The 19,572-nt window shown below is 43.5% G+C and overlaps 2 protein-coding genes across 6 annotated transcripts in view; one reads left to right on the top strand and one right to left on the bottom strand.

Annotated features, from left to right (window-relative positions):
* The window catches only part of CRB2 (crumbs cell polarity complex component 2), a 143,653-nt gene extending 129,217 nt beyond the window's left edge, over window positions 1-14,436 (bottom strand). Inside the window, exon 1 of the mRNA XM_073314524.1 lies at window positions 14,351-14,436. The gene's annotated coding sequence lies outside the window, so the exon portion shown is untranslated. The remainder of the gene's footprint in view (window positions 1-14,350) is intronic.
* Window positions 14,437-15,429: 993 nt separating this feature from the next.
* STRBP (spermatid perinuclear RNA binding protein) overlaps window positions 15,430-19,572 on the top strand; it is a 100,385-nt gene continuing 96,242 nt past the window's right edge. For 3 of the 5 annotated variants that reach the window (XR_012155263.1, XM_073314531.1, XM_073314528.1), the window contains exon 1: window positions 15,431-15,541. The gene's annotated coding sequence lies outside the window, so the exon portion shown is untranslated. Of the gene's footprint in view, window positions 15,542-19,572 lie in introns of all 5 variants that reach the window. The other 2 variants (XM_073314532.1, XM_073314530.1) reach the window with 2 other exon arrangements.

The raw sequence follows: 19,572 nt of genomic DNA, 5'->3' as shown, positions 1-19,572 counted from the left end.
TACTTGAGAGGGACTAAAAGAGGTCAAAAGTGTAGCACCCCCCATAACCATGACACGCACACACAGGAAGCAATAAAGGAGGTCACCAACTGCACACATTGAATCTTAGCTATGACATTCATAGTACAAATGATGTCCAAAATTCAGTCTCTTCCTGAGAGAGGTCTTTTTCTGCTTGAACACTGTCCAGTTCTCCACAGCAATCCATGTCCACTGATACTGGGTTTGTACCGTTTACCAACGGATCACAGAGGAAACTAGTAGCCTCCACTACAGAAGATTCCGTTTGGGGCTTGGATTTTATTGTCAGCAATACCCACCTGGATCCTAGAACTCATCTAACCAAATCTGGTTCAGTACATAACACCGGAGGCAACTGCTGCCAGAGATTTCAAGTCTGCCAGTTTGCCAACAAAGAAAAATGCAGATCTAGCTTAGGTTACAGTCTCAGTATGTAGGTGTTTTGAAGAGCTGAGGATAAGAGACTTCCCTGAAAAGCAAAAGGCTTGAATTCCAGACCTTTGGAAAGCATTCAAGTTCTTTAACCCTCAAAATGAGACCTAATTTCAGGACACTTGGAATTTCCTGTGCTAGGAAAATTAGGAATTGGAGCAATGGGGAAAGTGATGCATTGTACGAGTGTGCTCAGGACTAGGTACCTGTGAGGAGGTAGAGAATAGCAGAAGGCACCAACAGCATGTGATCAAGTGCGACAAGACCACAGGATTTGCCTTTCTTAACTGGTGGGGACTTACAGGAGAAAAAACACAGTGCTTTGGAGGTGAAGATTTAGCAGCTCAGAGAGGGATCAGGATGGTGGGCTGGTGAGCTACAAAAGGGTTCAGCATCGCAGTAAAGGGCCAGCATCCGTGACAAAAGTCAGGGTGGGTCACGTGTCACAGTTTATTGGGGGGTATTCATAAGTAAGTTAACATTTGTAAGCACGTGGGGGGCACATAGAGAGGATATCAGGAGGATTAAACAGAGGGAAAAGGCAGAGGATGTCAAACTGGGCATTACGGTGGGATTGCATCACACGGTGAATATATTCATCTATGCCTCAGTGCCAAGAAGGCATGCACCAGATCTCAGGGCTCTAAGAGTTAAATGCAATGCATTCTCCTTGGAAAAAGTGGAGGCAGCTCCCATATGAAATCTGAAGGTACAGCTTTTTCTTCTTAAAAAAAAATTTAAGCCAGCATCCTGCTCCACTCCACTTTAGAGGGAAGGCACCTTTTAGTTGTTCTTGCATTTAGTGGAATAGTTTTGATGCTACAGCAACATCCTCTAACTCATTGCTCTTATCCTGAAAGAACAATGCTGAAGACAACCCTTAGAAAGACATTCAGCCCTCCACATTTGAAAATCCTTAGAAAGAACAGTTTCCACTAAACAGCTGAAGATCAGATCTCCTTCGCCTCCCAACCATACAGCAGTAGGCTGCCCCTCCTTCTCCATATCCCTTGAAGGTTTCCATCCTCTGTTTCTGGCAGGGGGAGTCCTATTTGAATCTGTAAAGCCCAGCAGAACAGAGAAGACCTTGTTTTTTTAAGGTTTCAGCTGAAAACTCCCCAAACATTAAAGGGGATATTTTCAAAGGCACAAAGGGGAGTTGGGCACCTAACTGCCCTTGTGCCTATGAAAATCTCCCCTTAAATGGCATGATACTTAACTTGTCTAACTCAGAAGGGATGAGGTGATTTGAACCTAGGCTTACAAACATATTTCAAACCTGGAGGTTAGGACTGCTAAGCCATCCCTTCATCCTCCAGGCTGGAAATAATTTACACCCAGTTTTCTTTAAAAAGTAAATATTCCTAAAATGGCTCAAACTACAACTACAGAACTCTGACACTGGGATAACATGGTCTGGAGCTGGAAAACAGGACAGTCTCATTGTAATAATACCCTCTGGGTGCTGCCGCCAGCATTCAGTGTTAAAAGGTAGCATTATTATAACAGAAGCCATTTTATCAAAGGCAGTGAGCACTTTTTGCGTAGTGTTTAACAAGTGACATATTTGCAATATTTCTTGTAACACAGATTGTGGCGTTTGGTAAATGACAGTTTAGTTTTTATGAATTTCCATCATCTTTCAGATAATCAAGTGCCTGATTAATCAGAATGTCAGCTCTCAGAAGTCAAAATGTCTGTTTTGCAGCCCTCTTACAAAGACACACCATGAGTGCCTTTCAGTGCCAGCATGGGAACAAGTAATCTGTAAAGAAAGAAATCTTGAAAAGGTCAAATTACACTTGCTTAAAAAAAAATCTTTCACCTTTAAAAGATTTGAACTATAATTAAAGTGCTGAGGCCCTGTTAGAATGGAAGACAAGAGAAGCAGCATCACATGGAGAGAGAATGCAGCATTTCTGTACAATAGGTTATTACACAGAAACCCAGCGGAGAAGACTGACAGATGAGCAAGCTTTTGCATTCTCACTAACATCAGTGCTGTTTCCAAATCTTGGATTATTGCATCAGTAAAAAGTAAGCCCTTATAGTTAACATACTGATTGATTTTTTTTCCTAAAGGAGAAAATTCTTTCTAGCATGACATCATTTTTAAATAACCCTGCTGTTTCCCTTTAAATTTTCAGTAGGACACTTTGCTTTGGGAGCTGCCAGTTCTGTGACCTTGCTGGAAGTTACCAAGCCACACATCAATTAGTGATTGCAGAATAAAGAAGTAGTGTTGACTGCATTCTGCGCATCCCAAGGGAAGAGCAGCTGTGCTTCAGGATACAAGCAACATAAGCCTGGAAGATTGTTATCCTGTGGGAGTGCTGATTTGCAGGTTGGCTACTGACTGCAAGATGCAGAAATGCAGCAGAGCTGAAATAAAACAAGAGAAAAATCTTTTGCTTTCCCCCTTCCCCAACTGAAATTTTACAGTTGTTTACAAACCATTTAATTTTGCACAACATAAAACCCCAACTCCCCATGAGTATTTCCTGCTATGAACACACCCCGCCATACCAATTGTGACACCCCTAATCAGCTTTCCCCACAAAAAAAATTCTCAATAGGAAATTATCCTTTGAAAATATTGCTTGCTCTATACCAATCACATATCATTGTTTATTATACTGATGGGGGGAATTATTCAAGTTAAGGTTAAATGTGAGATCAGAGATGAAAAGGAACCTCTGTGGAATTTTAGAAGAAATTTCCTGGATTTTTCTTAGAAAAAGAAGGATGAAACACCTCATCAGTCCCACACGGGTGCTATCAAAACACTAAGCATTTCCAACACACTCTAAGCAAACATTCTTGCCTGAAAGGGAAAATGAATTAAAAGGGAAGGCTGATCTTAAACAAACCAACCAACCAAATCAAAAACAAACAAACAAACAAACAAAACCAGGTTTGATGATGGTTTGCTCCAACAGCACTGAAATCTCGAAGCTACAGAAACAGACTATTGCTCCTTCCCAGTGATAATTTGGACTGTTTTAGCAGCCATTAGCCAAAGAGATTTTACTAACGTTAATTAAGCAAGTCTCACAAACTCTCCGTGAGATTTGTAGTATTATCCCCCATTTATAGACAGGGTGAAGTGAGAAACAGAAGAGTCTGGTGACTTAACCAAGGTCAGTCACCAAAAATAAATAATAGAGTTGAGACTGGAATCCTGTAATCTAGGCATCCAGTTGTCTGTTCCAATCACCACATATACTAATACGTGGCTTCCCTGAAACTTCCTCAGAAGATGTGATCTATTTTTCCCCATATTACACATAACTCCTACTGATGCATCGAAAACAGACCCTTCACATACACAGCTATTTTCATCTTCGCCTCTGTGTGGAAGACTTAAGATTCTACTGTAGACTTCATTTAAGGAAGCAGAACTAACAAAATTCAGAGCACTCCATCTATCGACCTTATTAGGGCCCACTTTTACCTGGAGTTCTCTGTTTAGTACCTTTCACACACACAAAAATAGAGTTACATAGTAGAAGTAAAGGGTGGGGGGGAATAAAACTTCCAAACAGTCAAGCAGGGGAGGGAAGGCAGCCCCCCAGCTTTCTGGAAGCCTAGTGACACATCTGACTCACTCTTCTATATATGCTTTTGGAGAGACAAGTCCTCATTGTATTGAATTATTAGGGCTAACTGCTTCTCTCATAAACTCTGTGATATGGATGATTTTGACCTGCAAGTGGTGGCTGGAATAATAAAGAACCTAGTAGAGGCCTGAAGTCCATCTGTCTCCCTGTTCAGCTTGGTCAAAGCTGAACCTGAGGCCTGCACTCCAAATCTCCAAGGTAAGAGCACCAGAAGCCTCCACTAAGTGTTGTTCAGCTAGCACATAGGCTCATATACCCTCATCCTTTTGCCCCTTGCGTTGTTCTCTGGAAAAGGCCCATCAACAACTCACCTCTTGTCCGCAGAAAAGATTTAGATAATAGGCCGTGGCTCCTCTGCAGGTCTGTGGAAATACTTTAATACTCCACCTGAGTAAGGCTGCTCTAAGAAGCATTTCACTGACACTTGTCCAGGCCCACACAGGAATTCTTTACATAGATTCCCCCATGTCAAAACTCAAATGGTCTTCTCTTGGGACGCATCCACACTGCACCTGGAGGTGTAATTTCAAGCTTAAATAGCTGTACAAATACTAGTTTTGATCGAGCTAGTTTACTAAAAATAGCAACGTAGCTGCCGAAGCACAGGCTAGCCACTCACATACAATCCTGTCTGAGACCCTAGGTAAGTACTTGTGTGGGGATGCCACCACCTCTGCTGCCGTGGCTACTTTTTAGCACACTAGCTTGATCAAAGCTAGTGTGTCTGTGTGTAATTTTCAGCTCCGATGGACAATCAGCTGCACTGTAGATGTACCCTTAGAGAAGTGATATGCATAGATGTTGAGTGATGCCCTAGAAAAATTATAAAGAGCATTTGTATTAGCACCTCTGTCCAGTATACAGCTCAAGGGTCAGCAAAACAGCTCCAGACATTATGACTTACTTTCACATCAAAATTTGATAGCCAGAATGTGTACAGTTATCCCGGAAGAGTGGGAAGCACCTTTGCCCCACTTCTAAGACATTCACTACTTAAGCCCCAAATTCTACAAACACTTTTGAACATATTTAACTTTAGTCACATCTTGTTCAAGGTAATCAGCACTCAAATCTGGGGAGCAAGAGACTAGCACTAGGACTCAAACCTCAGTCCTTTGTACAGGACACTAACCCTCTAGGCCACCAAGATGAATGCCTGTAGAACATCTTAGGGCAGGGGAATTAGCTAGGGAAGTTCCAGGTCTAAGATGCAGCAGCTGGATGAGATATAGTTGTATTTTCACTGCTGTGTGGATACCAGCTCTTTAGTATTTAAATCAGTACATAAATATTTCACAGGAAACTTGGGTTAAAATAAGCCCTCTGCCTGGTTATTGTAATGCTACAGCATTCTGTCTGCTCACTTTAATTTGCAGGCAGCTATAATGCTATTTGTGTGACAGAGAATTCCACAAGGCCTCCCAGCAGAACCCTGAGAAATCAATAGGTCTTAAATAAGTAATTAGAGGAGCTGAAAACATTTAAGTCACCAAATAGTAAGTAGGATAAATAAAAAATCATACCTCTCTCATCATCCGTATTTAATATGCTTTTTACATTTATTTGTTAAGTTAAAGCTGCACATCAAGAGATACCAGAGGGCACAGGAGGCAGAACTGCTGAGAGGCAGCTATGATAATCATACAAGCAAGAGAGGATAACAATGCAGTTGAATAGGAATTATTTAACTGGTTAATAAAAACCTCCTGCACAACTAATGAGGAAAGGAGATTCTAGCAGCCTCAAAAGCATGTAGGAAAAAGCAATCAGAGCAAGGCATTTCTATGTACACACACATTATATTATACACATGGCAAAATATGCATAAAATATGCATACACAGCAAAATTGCATGAGAATTTCTATTTCTGTTTAGAACTTTGAGGTTTAATATGTATGTTTGCCTTCAAAATCTGAATAGACCATAAAAACAGTTAAAAATGTAGGGACCAATCCTGCAAGGTTCAAAGGTGGTTTTTTTTTTTTTTTCAAATGAGTCCCCTGACATCTCTCTACTTCCACTGATGAAAACAGATCTGGGAGTAAGGACTTCTCTACAATGATTATAATGCCAACAAACCCACTCAACCCTTAGCTAGGATTACAGGTTTCAGGGTCACTGATTAACACTTACCTCTTGCTTCTATCAAAAAACGAGCAACCCCATACAAAATGAAATGGACATAGGATGGAGGAAAGGACCATGAGGCTTAAAAAATAATGAAAAAAAATCAGTGAAAAGAAAAACTTTTTATACCAGAAACAGATTGAAAACAGAGAAATTAACATTTAGAGATTAAAAAGCCCACTAATTGTTGATGTTAAATTCAACACCCGCAGGGAAGGAAGCTGGGTTTATTTTAGAAAGCAGCATAAACATTAAAGATGAGCCAAATCATTTAGAAAAATATGGGTGCAGTACAGAGGCTCATGTTATAGGGGATATTTTGCTTTCAGCCTTGACCTGGAAAACCCCTTCTATTCCAGGGCCTCTTTTCAAAAGAGGCCCAGACCTATCAAGTTATGCCATAGGTTAGCAATAAAGAGACCACCCAAGTTGTTTTCCCTTTGGAATGATGACAGCGTTTCAACCCCAACCTTCAAAGCAGAGGAGAAAGACTAGTGGACCACTTCACTGTGGGACCCTCATGACTCCCCTCCCCCCCCACCCCCCCAATCCTCCACTCTTTCCTTCTCTGCCCTACTTGCATCCCGCCTCAGAAAAATAACCCCTTGACTATACAATCAGTCCTTTAATAAGGACATAAATATTCCCAAAAGTATTTGCCTACTTGCCATATGCACAAGCCTCCTCATATTTACATATGTTGTGTCCTGTCCACATGATACAAAGGATGGCCAGGTTTCGGGGTTAATTCATTATCTCTCTTCTCTTGTTAGTTCAGTAAACACTGACCATGTTGATTTACACCACTGTCGAGATAAAGTGGTTGACTGCTGACCACAAATGTAAATTATTCAGGGTTCCCATGATTAAAACAATCAAACCATTTACTTAAAATTGTGCATTACAATTTAATACACTTACAGAGGCTCAAGACATTGCTCATAAACAATCCAAATGCTTCTCCATACAGTCCAGCCCTTTTCTGGACATTTACAGTAGAGCAATACAGTACATATTCTTCCCTGCCCTGTTTAAAAAAGTATTCAAATGGGTAAAAGGGAGTTGTGGACAAAGGGTCAGTCATGAGAAGCTTAATACCATTACTCAATGATGGGAATCCTGACTGCCTAAAGCAAGTACCTACAAAACACTGTGGAGGAACCTGCAGCCTCAGGCTCACCAGATCCACACGCCAATGCAGAATCTTCTTGCTATTGCTTTCCCTGCACAGACAGGCTGAGTAGTAGAGATGCCCTACAACTCCCAACATTAACTTCCCAAGTCCTGCTAGGGTGCCATAGGTGAAGAGAAAACTCCAGAAGCTTCCCTCAACAAGAAGAGAGGAACAATAAAGGCCTGCTGGTACATCAGGGCCCTGTTTTTCCAAATTAAAACTTAGGGAAGTTAAGGATTTGGAGATCCCAGGTGGTCCATCAGCACCCTGTCCTTACTATTAATTTCAACTGGATTATCACTGAAGGTTAATAGTTTGACAGTGTCTTTGGTTTTCAACTCTTTCAGCTGTGGAAACCCTTCCTTGTTTCATGTTACTATGCAGATTTGTAAGAGCACCTTGACAGATGTGGATGGGGACTTACAAAGGTGGTATGCAGAGAGATGGCTTGGCATGTCCACTAAAAGGACATGGGTAATGTTTGCTACTATCTTGTAAGTGAACTCTGGGCTTTTCATTAATAGTATCTGTTTACTTGGGCTAGGAGAGACTGAAGAGTACTATCCAGAATCAGTATCATCAGCCTCTGAGGGAATGACGGTGAATAATACACGGTACCTCCATTAGCAGAGTCCTCTGCAATTATTTTTTACAGCAGTGTATGTACTCCAGAGTCATGACTCTGCCCTTCTATGAACAAGCATGGCACACAACAGGATATCCATATTTTTAAAAATCTAGTTCCACAAATAGGAGAGGAGAAGAAGAATCCTTAAGATACACAGGCCTGAAAAAAAATCGGGCATCTGATTCAAATATTCAGCACAACATTTCTCCCCTACTTGCTGAGCACACCACATTTATTTTTGATAGTGACAAAAAGGTGGCAGAGTGGTATGAAACTAGGTTATAACAAAGACAAGCCTGACAGCACTGATGTAGCTAGGGTGTCTTAGACTTTCCATGCTAAATCCAGGTTACTTTTTGGGGATGGAAAGGAGAAGGGCTTATAACTTCAACAGGTTGTCTTTGCACTTATTCTCTAGAGCACCCAGGGTTGTACACTTTTAGGTGTTATATAAATAATAAACTATAAACAAACTAACCTGCCAATCACCCACTCAAGCAAAAATCCTGAGTGAACCAGTGTGTTAAGTACCAAGCCCTGAAGTTCAGACTGGTTAAGGAACTGGGAAACTGAATTCCAGTTTTATAGCTTCTCCGTGTTGAAAACACCCTGCTATGAGCACTCAAAACTAGGGACTTGTGCAAGAGCACTTCAGCTGATCACATCATGCCAGAAAAAAAATTTAGATTGATGGAGTTGTCTCTCTCAGGGGTGTGAAAAATCCATACCCTTAGCAATGTAGATATGCCAACCTAACCCCCAATGTGGATTTTTACTACCTCCACCTAAATTTAAGGGGTAGACCAGGCCTTCATTTGTCCATCTTTAAAAAAGTGATAATAAGACAGCAATAGTCTAAATGGTCAAAAGCAGTGCACTTCAGACTTTGAGAAGTATCCATTCACAGGACATTTCATCCAGCATGACAGTCTTTGTGGAAAACATAAGTGTATGGGAATAGATTCCCCAGAATTAGTGGCACTTGTGAGTTTGTCAACTAATTGAGATTTGTTAATAGAAAGGTTCTCTCATTTCTCAGGAACAACCACTGGAAAATGTGCCCCAACGAAACAGTATGACTGTAAAAGGAGTTATAGACAGTGACTTCTATGATGCACAAGCACTGCTCTAGTAGGGCAATGTTGTAAACATAAGTAGTGGATATTTTAAACTCATCCATCTCTTCTGCATTTCCTATGGTTTGTGACTCCTCTTTCTATGCCCTCTAGAGAGAACAGAGCTACTGAGATGAAGAGAAAGTTCAATCCAGCTTTATTTGCTAAATCCTCACTGCTTCCTCTTCCCCACTCACCCCAATGATAAAATGTTTCCTTTATATTTTTACTTTTTCCCCCTTTTCTTCTTCTTCTTTTTGTTTTTAAGCATAGTTTTGCAATTGTATTTTCAGTCCCTTTGGTTTCTACTACTCTGTGGGGTGACCGTTCATCTGGATTTTTTTTTTTTTAATATTCTCTGTTCCTGAATGCACCTTTCATCCACCCTTCACTTATTCTCCTGCTCTTTGTGACTGCTTATATTATAATCCTTTATTTCAAATCTTGTAGTTAGTGACTTTTCACCTTCTGCTCTCTATGGGGCTTTTCTATATAAAGCCAGGTGACATCTGACTCACATACTTCCTACATTCTTTTTCAGTCCACATTTGTTTTCTTCCTCCCCTTTGGTTTCTTAGTGACTTCTTTCTCCAAACTTATTTTGTTCTCCTTTTCTATAACGTAAAAGAGTTAGAAGTTGGAAAAGTTGCCTCAGAAAACATTTTCTAGTGTGTTGTTATTGCAACCAACTTTTTGCTGATTGTGTCATTAAAGACAGGTAGATTTGTCATGCCTTACTGAGATTTCCTTCCAAGATCTTTGCATTTGCATATGAGCACTTGGCTTACCATCTAATTCCAGGTTCCAGTTCAGGAAGGTATTAAGCATCTGCCTAACTTTAAGCATATGAATAGTCCCATTTAAATTTATGGAATATCAGTGGGACTATTCATATGCTTAAAGTTAGGCAGATGCTCGAGTATTTTCCTAAAGCGGGGGCCTGAATTTAGCAAGATGGCATGTAACAAAGCCCTTTTTCCCTTCCTCTGTTATTCTGTTATTTCCTGGTCCTTGTGAGATCTACTGGACTACTCACGTGCTTAAAGTTAGGCACAGGCTTTATAATCTTCCTGAAAAGGCCCGATTTCAGCATTTTAACTCTATATGTGGACCAAACTCTGCCCTCAGATACAATACATATCCTGTTAGTTTTAGTGGGAACTGCGTACAAGAGTCTGAAGGCAGAACTTGGAATCTGTAAAGAACTGGGTCACTGGACAACAGATCAGTCTCATAAATAGAGTTTCCTTTTTTTATAAAGAAGAATATATTAAAAATGGCTCTTCTCCTAAACTCTGTTTGAATCTTCTCATTGTAGATAAACACCAACAAGCCCTTAAAATGTGATGGATTACACATCATACTTGCTCACTTAGTGTTTCCCCCACCCCCTTTATTATAGCTAATAGCCATTTAGTCTTCACTACAGTATTTGTAGCTGTTGTTATATCTTCCACTTTATGCTCACCCTTGGGGCTACCTCACTGCAGATTTCACTGTCTGGTTCATTGCCTCCAAACATAAAATCAGTGACAAGGAGTAACTATAAAGCCCCTTTTCTATCCTCTGCCTTTTCGTTATTTCCTGCCCTCATGAAAATGGTTTAATAAATTGGTCATATACACCAGCTGCCGCCCTGTCTCTATCTTTTACTTATTATTGGATGTTGAATTTCTGCATCAGATATACAGTGTATGGAATAATTTCTTCTGCATTAGGCTAATCAAACCAACTCACAAGGCTGAACTCTGCTGATTTCCTTACTCATGCAAGTAGTCCCATTGAATTCAACAAGTTCAAAATCAGGTCCACTGCTTTCAATGGGACAACTCACATGAGTAAGATTTGGGCATAGTTTGATGCATTTTGTTATGCTAGTGAGCTTAGGAAATAAAAGTTCGAGACTTCCAAGTAAATTAGAATGTCTACTAGACATCATGTCTAGTTCTCCGTTTTCTTAAGTGATAAAGAACAGAAACACAAAGTTATTCAGATTTTTGCATTGTTAAGGGTTTGTGGTTTTTGCACTAATATGCATTTTGTTAAACTTTTATCAGTCCTCTTCTATTTGAAGCAGCATTATCTGAGCACAAAGCTGGGAGCCAGGAACTCCTGAGTTCTAATCTCAAGACTCACTCTGGAACCCTACTTTGTGTCTATTTCTACAGCTATAAAATGGGGATAATATTTATCTGCCTTACAGAAGTATCACAAGCATTAGTTAATGTTTGTACAGCAGTTGGATTCTGTATAGCACTATACAGGAACTATTATTATTTGATCAATTCCTAATAAAAATCATCCATCTGTATTTCTGAGGTTTACATTTAAAAAAATGTCACACATTTACACTTTTAACTCTTCTGTCTCTTACTCTCCTTTTTGGTATTAAGTCTCTCCTATTCCCCTCTGCACACACCCAGGTAGCAGTTGGTTCCAATCAACTTATTTAAATTTCCATTTAATGTTAACGTACGTGTGTGTGTGTATTTATTAATTATCACTTCTTAAACACTACATTTAAAAATGTTCCAAGGATAACAAACACGTTCCAAGGATATGGTCACTAGGTGTGTTCATTAATGTTGTTTTTGTTTACGATATCTGCCTCATTTCCTAGGACTTCTACAATATTCTTTGAGCTTGGTTACTCCTAAAAACCATGTAGTGAAATCTGTGTTGCTGTAACTTCAGACAGACACATACGCTTGTTCAGAATACATCTGTGGTAAGCATCCAAAATCTCCTGAGACTATTTCTTTGATCCTCTCTCCCTGCATTAGCATCTTAGATTTGTGTGTTATTCTTAGTTATAATTGGTTAGATTCCAATGTACTTGTTGCGGTACAAAACCTAAGTAATAATCTAAAAAACAGATAGTCCCTTCCTTGAGGATCTGACAATCCAAGAGATAGAAAAAGACATAACAAGGCACAACAGCATACTCAGAAAAAGTTAATTGGATTCCCCCCCTCCCTTCAGTTAGAATGTTTACATTTCCACAAACATATCTATTTTGGAAGTCCCATTATCCTTTTCAATTCAAATCCAAGTTCAAAATTAAATTCATATACTCTTATTTCTTCAAAGGTAATACCTACCCTTCAGATTTGGTTGTGTTCGTGCCACAGGCACATTTCAATCTTTATTTAGTGAAGTTTCAGTTACTCCAAGGATATCACAGTTCTTATTCTGTCTATATTACCCATATCCCATCCTTGTATACAGTGAGGTCTGGTGTTATGAGCACAGAGTTAAGAGCCTATCCTTAGCTATGCTACTTATTTTGGATATGGCCTTGGGCAAGTCATATCATCTTTCTGTCTCAGTTTCACCATCTGTCCAATGGGGATAATAATACTTACCTCACCAGTGTGTTGGGAGGATTAATTGTCTGTACAGTGCTTTGAACATAGAAAGCATTATAGAAGTATTATTATTGGGCACCCAAAATTCCCACTGAAATCCCTGATTTTTGAGTGCACAAGGAATGCAGGTTCAGGCCCTATATGATACTTTTGGGATAAATTCTGCGAGGAGATGCATGCATATGGCTTCCACTATAGCCACCCATCTACAAGAAAATCTCTATTATGCCAATACACTACCCCAATAAAAGAGTTAAGCTTATACCTTTCAACCTGTATCAAGATGATAACCTTTCATTAATGCCAATACTCCTTGTAGTGTAACTCAGATCCTCACCACTGGAATGTCTTTGCACCTGTAAACGCAACTTTCTTCCTTTCCCCCACAGATCCCTAAAGAAAGATGTTAAATAGCTTCTTTCAAAACTCAGATGCTCTTTCCCTTGTTAAATTTATAACCTTGTACTGCAGTACCAAAGCCCTTGCAATCTCCTGTATTCTAAAATAATCCATCAATCCCCTCTCCTCAATGCTTTTGCCCTTGGCAAAGCACTAGCCCAAGGGAGAGCAACTCAACAGAAAAATGTGAGATTTCATAAAACATATAATTCAGACCCTACCTGAAAATCTCTTTTTCCGACCTCTGCAAAAGCTCCACTTTCTAAAACACATTGACTGTCTCCTGCAGATTTTTCTTTCTTTGCTACATGTTTTGCTCCTCTGTGCAGTCACTCCACCCTCTTTTTGCTGTCCCTTCCATTCCATTATCTCCTCCAATATCCTTTCCCTGGTCTCAGTTTCTGCTGCATCTTCATCTGCAATCATCAATTTCAAATAAAACTACCACTTCTTCACATCAAGTCTTTGGACCAGTCCTTGATTTTCTAGCAACCATTTTCTTGTCCCTTCTCGAAACAGAATTAGAAAAGGCAGAGGCTGAATTTTTTAAAGCAATACAGGGGTTTTAGCCAGACATTTTTCATTGCTTTGAAAATCTTCACCCCAGACTTTAAAGCAATGGTAGAGATTTCTTGTGATTACTTCTCTTCTAAGCCACAAACATTCTAATGTTGTCCCCTGTTTACATGGCAGAAACATGAGGTGACTTATAAAGGTATAACTGTAAAGCTCGGGTGATGGCTTAGATCCCACTCCATGGTTAACTTTACACACTGTAACTATTTCCACTGACCTCAATGGGACTATTTATAGTGCATGAAATTAAGCATACCTGTAATATTTTCAGGGTTAGGGCCCAAGGGCTCCACGCTTGGTGTAAAATATCTAGAAACCAAGAAAGCTCAGGTACAGCTCAGCCATTTATTCTTCAAGGAAACAAACTGAGTTCCTTGCCACTTGCTACAAGTTGGGACATTAGGAACTGCTCTACCTGGGCACTGAAGATCTCGTGATCCCATTGTCCTTCTCAGTCAAATATTTCCTCAGCCCATGTGGTGCGGTATGCTGTGCAGATTGGCTATTCATGCCTTCCATCCCAGAAGTGGACCCCTTTAATTTTTACCATAGGTATAAAATTTGTTTTTAAAAGGGAACTTAGGATCCTTCAGGGAAAAAAGTGATATTGTATAGTTTACTACCATGGGCTAACGTCTTGAAAATTGGGTGTGTAGACACATAAGCACCTGAAAGTTGGTGCTGCCAATTTCCACTGACTGATGTTCCTACATCTTCAGAAAAATCTTACTTAGGTACCTAATTACGGCTTTATGATCTTAACTTTAGGCACTCATTTGAAAATATTGGCTAGGGTTGCCTCATGTTTTAGGGGTAAACCTGTGGTAATTCCACTGAAGCAAAACCTAAGGTTTCCATCAAACAGGCACCCAAAATACCCCACACTCACAGTTTTTGCAGAGCTTTAAGGACACATCAGTGTATTTGATTGAGATGCTCTACATCTGAAGTGATCATGGTAACTCTCAAGTGTTCATTCTGTACCTGAAGTTCTAGAATGGACAGATGACCTGGGTTAGGAAGAACTATTGCAGGAAAGCTAGAGGTTGACTTGAATAAACCTATTGGTTAGGTTCCGGTGCTTACCAGGCGTCTATTGATTTGGGTTTGTTTTTTTTTTTCTTAAAGTTGCAGCTCCAGCAGTAAGTGATTATGGGTGAATCTCAGCTTTAATTAGGGAAGCCAAAAAGTCATTAACCCTTGTGTTTGTGGGGAAAAGCTGGAAAACATGACCCTTACCTGCTCAGGAAATGGAAAGCAAATGAGAATAACCCAACAGCTAGAGGTTCTTCTTGTTGAATGTTGTACATTTTTAAGGCCAGGCTCATGGTTTTTGCTCACTTGGTGAGGATAATGCCTCGGGGGGGGGGGGGGAAATGGGAACAGCTCCCTAGGTCCGAGGTGGGGACGAAGAACCCCTGCTCCCACCTGCCCCTCACCTCAGCCCCTCACTCCCGCCCCACCCCCAAGGGAAGGGCAGAGGGGACTCCACCAACTCTACTACGAAAGTTGCGCAAGCATCACAGCATTACCTACGCTAGTGGCGGCTACCGCGCTTGCCTAAGAAAAGCACCCTCAGGTGCAGCCCCAGTGCCGGGAGCGTTACGGAAAGTCCGTAAGAGACACTGACCTCTTTGAAGAGTTACGGGATTTACGTACGGAACTGTCTCAGGTGCGGCCTCGGCCTTCCCTAACCACCAGACTTACGGAATCTCCGTAAACGCGAAGGGACGGGAGGCCGGCGAGGTTACGCCGCTCACGCAAGGAGCGATGGTCTCAGGTAAGGGGCCGGCTTCTCGAAGCGAGAGGACTTTACGTCAATTTTGCAGGGGGGCATTTGCCTACCGGCGAGCCGGCCGCTTGCGTCGTGAGGGCCGGCATCCCTACGTGGTTAGCGTAAGGCGCTCGCTCAGGTGCAGGGAGGGGGCGGGCTCGCGTTGCCCGGCAGCTCCAGCCTATGGGGGCGCGGGGCGTTGTCACGTGCCGGAGCCCCGCTCGCTGCTGCGGAGCCGGAGGCGCTGGGCGAGGGGACGGAGCCGGGACGGGGACCGGGGCTGCACTGGCGGCGGCGGAGAGTGGGGTAAGGGGCCGTCGGGGCCGGGGGCCTCCCTCGGAGACACCCCCGGGGGGCGGGGACCGGACGCCGCCCCTCCCACTGCGCCGGGCGCTGCGGGCAAGGGCAGGACACGGCACTGGGGGGGGGAGGTGCACAGATGGGGGATGGGACGGGGCACGGGGAGCAGGGGGGCGCGTGGGGGGCGGGGTGCACGGGGAGCAGGGGGGCGCGTGGGGGGCGGGGTGCACGGGGAGCAGGGGGCGCGTGGGGGGCGGGGTGCACGGGGAGCAGGGGGCGCGTGGGGGGCGGGGTGCACGGGGAGCAGGGGGCGCGTGGGGGGCGGGGTGCACGGGGAGCAGGGGGGCGCGTGGGGGGCAATGGGGAGCAGGGGGGCGCGTGGGGGGCAATGGGGAGCAGGGGGCGCGTGGGGAGCAGGGGGAGGCGCGTGGGGGGCAATGGGAAGCGGGGGCGCGTGGGGAGCAGGGGGAGGCGCGTGGGGGGCAATGGGGAGCGGGGTGCACGGGGAGCGGGGGGGCGCGGGGGGGGCAATGGGGAGCGGGGGGGCGCGTGGGGGGCAATGGGGGGTGGGGGAGGCGCGTGGGGGGCAATGGGGGGCGGGGTGCACGGGGAGCGGGGGGGCGCATGGGGGGCAATGGGGAGCAGGGGGAGGCGCGTGGGGGGCAATGGGGGGCGGGGTGGACGGGGAGAAGGGGGGCATGTGTGGGGCAATGGAGAGCAGGGGGAGGTGCGTGGGGGGCAATGGGGGGCGGGGAGCAGGGGGGTTGTGTGTGCGGCAATGGGGAGCAGGGGGAGGCGCGTGGGGTGGGGTGTATGGGGAGCAGGGGGCACGTGGGGGGCAATGGGGAGCAGGGGGAGGTGCATGGGGGGCGAGGAGCAGGGGGGCGCGTGTGCGGCAATGGGGGAGTAGGGGAGGCATGTGTGGGGCAATGGGGGGCGGGGTGCATGGGGAGCAGGGGGAGGCCCGTGGGGGGCGGGGTGCATGTGGGGGCCTGCAGGCAGGGTGCACCGGTAGGTGGGATGGGGCTCAGCGGGAGGGGGTGGGGGAAGATAGGGGCATGATACATGGGGGCCGCCTGGGGGGGCTGCAGGCGGGCTGGGTGCATGGACAGCTGTGGGGTTCCACAGCCAGGGCTGCTGGATGCTGTGTGCAGTGGGTGTGGAGAAGCTGGAGACAGGGATGGAGGTTGGGGAGCTGGGAGTGTGAGAATCGGGGGCGGTGCACGGATTGGGGGACTGCTCTTTGAGGCACAGTGTGCATGCATACACGGGTCCTTTTGGGGACTATGAACAAGGGGATGTTCTTGTGTGGGGACAGCCACTGGGGGCGCCAGGGAGGCTGCTGATGCAGACAGTGAATGGGGGGTTGGCGCTGCTGGGGCAGCTCATGATTGGCGAAGCTGTAGCTCACGAAAGCTCATGCTCAAATAAATTGGTTAGTCTCTAAGGTGCCCCAAGTACTCCTTTTCTTCTTTCTAATCTGTTTTTTCAGTTTTTTTGTGGTGTCATTTGGGAATTTGGGGAGGGGGGAGGGATTGTGCATCTGACTTTGCAGGGCTGGTTGTGAGAACCCTGTCCCTTAGGGGTCCTAGTGCAGGTAGCGTCTTAGGCACAGGAAGCTGTTTTTGCGCTAAATCCTCCTGCCCTGTTTTGTGCATGGGATGGGTGCGTACTTGGGAGCAGGTGTGCACCTGGCCTGGGCAGGAATGTTAGCTAGTGGTTCAGCCATTATGAAAGCATTGTCCTTAGTTTGTGCCCAGTGTCACTTGGATTGGTCTGTTGGGCATGGAGGTGAATTTGTTTAGCTGCAATATTACCTCTGTAGAGAATAATAAAAGGACCTTTCAGCCCAGAGAGAGGAGGGAACTCCTTTATGTGGAAGTGTGGTGCTTTAAAACAGGGAGAAATTGTCATGAAATTACTTGTTCTGTTTATTCCCTCTGGGGTATTTGGCATTGGCTATTGTCAGAAGACAGGAAACTGGGCTAGATGGACCTTTGGTTTGACCCAGTGGCCGTTTTCTTATATCCTTACATATGTTCTTGGTTGACAGAATTAAGGGCTTGTGGTCAGAATTTTGCTACTGCTTAGTTGGTGTGGTGCATTGTATTGTCTACTAGCCTACCTTCATTTAAAAAATGAAATGGTCATGCTTCCCGGTGACTTGTGAATATTCTGTGCTGTGTCTAGGTATCTTTGATTCCTGTGACAGTTTTGCATCTCTTCTAATTGAGAGAGCTGTGTCTTTCTTTCTATTTTTTTCTTTCTGGATTTGGTCTGTACTGGGTATTAATCATTAACCCACTGATTTCGGTGGCGATGGGGGAACCGCAGTGAAAGATAGCTGGGGAATCAGTGGAGGGATGATGACTAGAGCAAAACTTAGTTTTCAATAAAAACAGAAATTATGTTATCCACTTGCATATCTGATTATTTATATACATAGCACTGAAAGTGTGCTATGGACATTAAGAAAAAACGGCGTTACTCCAAAGAGCTTGTAATCTAAATAGACCATGTAAAGCTGCAGGATATCATGTAAGAAAAATCTACATGAAGTTTCATACATGTCTGGTTAGTTCCATATTTATTTAAATTGTCTGTAATTTAGTACTGGGATAGAGACCGGGGTTTCTTGGTCTCTTGGAAGAAGTATATATTTGAAGCAACACTTTTAGCTTAAATTTGACTCATCATTTACATTTTTTTAAAACAAGCTATTTTAAATCCCCAAGCCAATAAAAATGTTTGCACAATTAAAAAATAATTCCAGTGAAAACAGCTATGATCCAGCATTGATCAGAATGTATATTTGTCTGGAGCCCCAATCTTGCACAATTAAAGAGTGAAAGTGAGACTGATTTAGTTGATTTTTTTTAATTCATTGTCCAAACTGAGAGAAATGCAAATAATAAGCAGAACATAAATAGTGACCCACGTAGCATTTGTAAAAGTACTGAATAATGTAAGGTCCTTGTAACATTGGTAAAGAAATGATTGTTAGTGAAGTGATTTTTTTGAGGTAACAGTGGTGACACTTTAAGAGGGACCCAAAGGAAGTGATGGTGGAGGCATGAGGCCCAGTGTCTATTGAGAAGAGAGTGGAAGAAGGATGTGAAGAGCTGGCTAGTTGTGTGTCTTGGGAAGAAGAGCCTTAAAAACTTGGCATTGCTTTTTTGTGGGGTGGAGGGGGAAGTGTTAGTGTCTCTACATAGATCTTTTACGGGCCTTACAATAACACCTTGTGTGGGTGATGCTACAAGCCGATCTCTGAAAAGCAAAGGGCCTTTTCAAGCATTGAAAAGGCTCCAAGTCTTGCGTGTGCAGTCAAAGACTTACTGTAAGTGATGGGACCTTGTGGCTGGTTGCCAGTACGGAGAAATAGGAAATACATGACAGCCCGTCTGGGCCGTTTCTAGCTTCCACTGGCTTCTTGGTGGTTTTTAGGAAGTTGGACTCACCTCTGAAAGTTCTTGGCAACGTCATCACTATTTCTGTCTGGAACTTTCCAGTCTGTTGCTTTTACTCCATTCTGGTGTGATGGGCATGGGAGAGAGATGGTATCATTTGTGATTGGCACTGGTAAGATTTTGGTGTGTTCAGTTGTCCGTTCCTAACAATCTTGCCGCTCTTAGCATAGTGTGTGGTGCTGTCTTAGCATCCTTGGTATAATTGTTTTTGTTTCCATTACTAATCCCCCCCCCTTTTTTTTTGTAAAGGAATTGCTTTTGTATATACTGCTGTACATGCATCTACTTGGAGGTACTGAAATTATTATTATTATTAAAATTACTGGCAATGTGATTGTCACTGTACAAGAAAACCACAGGGAGCATATTGTCTAAATGCACAATAGAAATCCCGTACATAATTACTGGGAGACCTAAAGGAAAACTCTATCTTGGAATGCCGTTTTTAAATAAAGGGCAGGGAACAGCAGTTTCACTGGTGTGGCTCAGGTGGGTGTGAGCGTCAATTAAGAGGTTGAGCTTTGAGGACCCATTTGAAAGAGGGAGTCCTGGTCACACACAGGGGTT

This window comes from Lepidochelys kempii, chromosome 16, assembly GCF_965140265.1.
Source record: "Lepidochelys kempii isolate rLepKem1 chromosome 16, rLepKem1.hap2, whole genome shotgun sequence".
NCBI classification, from domain to species: Eukaryota; Metazoa; Chordata; order Testudines; family Cheloniidae; genus Lepidochelys; species Lepidochelys kempii.
This window is presented reverse-complemented; position numbering and strand designations above follow the sequence as displayed.